Genomic DNA, 2848 nt, shown 5'->3' on the forward strand with positions numbered 1-2848 from the left:
GTGTGTGTGTCTGTGTGTGTGAGTGTGTGTGAGTGTGTGTGTGTCTGTGTGTGTGAGTGTGTGTGTGAGTGTGTGTGTGTCTGTGTGTGTGCAGGTGTAGGACACACTGAGTAAACATCACATGCGGAAACCTTTGTTCAGATCCCACCAGCAGGACAAAGCAGCACCCCGAGTGGCCAGTTCCAAGCAGTGCCCCTCTCTTTATGAATAATGCCCATATTACCGAAAACGTCAAGGGCAGGGTCGGGATTAAATCGAACTGGAATCAGAGGGGGAAATAAAACACTCCCTGCCCCACGGTGTCCACCTCTTTCCTCACATGTTTATGTTCAGTGACACATGCACACACGGTACACTCGCAGAAACCAGTGCCAACTGGTCACGAGGAGCGAAGTATCACGTTCCATTGAGCAGTGCTGTTTCAACTCTTCCAATCAAATGTTATGTGCTGTCAGGTACACCTCGGCGCATTGCTGCACTGCACCTCATTGAGGGTACACACTGAGCATTGGTGGGGGAGGGAGTGCATGTTTGTGGATATGGTGCTAACCAAGCGGGCTGCTTTGTCCTGGATGGTGTTGAGCTTCTTGAGTGTTGTTGGAGCTGCCCCCTTCCAGGGCAAGTGGGTAGTATTCCATCACTCTCCTGACTTGTGCCTTAGAGATGGTGCACAGGCTTTGGGGGGTCAGGAGGTGAGTTACTCACCGCAATGTCCCAAGCCTCTGCCCCTGCTCTTGTAGCCACAGTACTCATATGGCTGGCTGCGTTCAGTTCAGTTTCTGGTAACCCCAAGGATGTTGACAGTGAGATGTTCAGCAATGGTCACACCATCAAATGTCAAATGATGATGGATACATTCTCCTGTGTTGGAGATGGTCATTGCCTGGCACTTGGATGGTCCAAATGTTACTTGCCACTTGTTAGCCCAAGGCTGGATATTGTCCAGGTCGTATTGCATTTGAACATGGGCGGCGTCAGTAGCTTAGGAGTCATGAATGATGCTGAACATTGTGCCACCATCGCGAATAACTTCATTTCTGATCTTGTGATAGAGATCGGCTGTCAGTATTTTAGTATTGCTGACCTTGTGATGGCGGGTCGGTTGTTGGCATTTTGGTATTTCTGACCTTGTGATGGAGGGTCGGTTTTCGGTATATTGTTATTTCTGACCTTGTGATGGAGGGTCAGTTGTCGGTATTTTGGTATTTCTGACCTTGTGATGGAGGGTCGTGTGTCAGGATTTTGGTATTTCTGACCTTGTGATGGATGGTCGGTTGTTGGTATTTTGGTATTTCTGACCTTGTGATGGCGGGTCGGTTGTTGGTATATTGGTGTTTCTGGCATTGTGATGGCGGGTCGGTTGTTGGTATTTTGGTATTTCTGACCTTGTGATGGAGGGTCGGGTGTCTTCATTTTGGTATTTCTGACCTTGTGATGGAGAGTCGGTTGTTGGTATTTTGGTATTTCTGACCTTGTGATGGAGGGTCGGTGGGTCGGGTGTCTTCATTTTGGTATTTCTGACCTTGTGATGGAGAGTCGGTTGTTGGTATTTTGGTATTTCTGACCCTGTGATGGAGAGTCGGTTGTTGGTATTTTGTTATTTCTGACCTTGTAATGGATGGTCGGATGTTGGTATTTTGGTATTCCTGACCTTGTGATGGAGGGTCAGTTGTCGGTATTTTGGTATTCCTGACCTTGTGATGGAGGGTCGGGTGTCAGTATTTTGGTATTTCTGACCTTGTGATGGAGGGACGGTTGATGGTATTTTGGTATTTCTGACCTTGTGATGGAGGGCCGGTGGTCAGTATTTTGTTATTTCTGACCTTCTGATGTAGAGTCGATTGTTGGCATTTTGGTATGTCTGACCTTGTGATGGAGGGTCGGTTGTTGGTATTTTGGTATTTCTGATCTTGTGATGGAGGGTCAGTTGTCAGTATTTTGGTATTTCTGACCGTGAGATGGAGGGTCGGCTGTCAGTATTTTGGTATTTCTGACCTTGTGATGGAGAGTTGATTGGTGGCATTTTGGTATTTCTGACCTTGTGATGGAGGGTCGGGTGTCAGCATTTTGGTATTTCTGACCTTGTGATGGAGAGTCGGTTGTTGGCATTTTGGTATTTCTGACCTTGTAATGGAGGGTCGAGGTTGTTGGTATTTTGGTATTTCTGACCTTGTGATGGAGGGTCGCGTGTCAGTATTTTGGTATTTCTGACCCTGTGATGGAGGGTCGGCTTGTCAGTATTTTGGTATTTCTGACCTTGTGATGAAGGGGCGGTTGTTGGTATTTTGGTATTTCTGACCTTGTGATGAAGGGGCGGTTGTCAGTATTGTGTTATTTCTGACCTTGTGATGTAGAGTCGATTGTTGCTATTTTAGTATTTCTGACCTTGTGATGGAGGGTCGGTTGTTGGTATTTTGGTATTTCTGACTTTGTGATGGAGGGTCGGTTGTCTGTATTTTGTCATTTCTGACCTTGTGATGGAGGGTCACGTGTCAGTATTTTGGTATTTCTGACCTTGTGATGTCGGGTCAGTTGTTGGTATTTTGGTATTTCTGACCTTGTGATAGCGGGTCAGTTGTTGGTATTTTGTCATTTCTGACCTTGTGATGAAGGGTCACGTCTCGGAATTTTGTTATTTCTGACCTTGTGATTGAGGGTCGGTTGTCGGTATTTTTGTATTTCTGACTTTGTGATGGAGGGTCGGGTGTCAGTATTGTATTATTTCTGACCTTGTGATGTAGAGTCGATTGTTGGCATTTTGGTATTTCTGACCTTGTGATGGAGGGTCGGGTTGCAGTATTTTGGTATTTCTGATCTTGTGATGGAGAATTGATTGTTGGCATTTTGG

The 2848-nt window shown here is 46.2% G+C and overlaps 1 long non-coding RNA gene across 1 annotated transcript; it reads right to left on the reverse strand.

Moving 5' to 3' along the window:
* Positions 1 to 1493: 1493 nt before the first annotated feature.
* Positions 1494 to 2842, reverse strand: LOC122545545. The gene is made up of 3 exons (XR_006310556.1): positions 2644 to 2842; positions 2386 to 2600; positions 1494 to 1995 (listed from the first exon to the last, which is right to left on the reverse strand). It is a non-coding gene; the product is annotated as an uncharacterized LOC122545545 (long non-coding RNA).
* Between the last annotated feature and the right edge of the window lie 6 nt (positions 2843 to 2848).

The sequence above is a fragment of the Chiloscyllium plagiosum genome, unplaced genomic scaffold (genome assembly GCF_004010195.1).
Source record: "Chiloscyllium plagiosum isolate BGI_BamShark_2017 unplaced genomic scaffold, ASM401019v2 scaf_45034, whole genome shotgun sequence".
Taxonomy (NCBI): Eukaryota; Metazoa; Chordata; class Chondrichthyes; order Orectolobiformes; family Hemiscylliidae; genus Chiloscyllium; species Chiloscyllium plagiosum.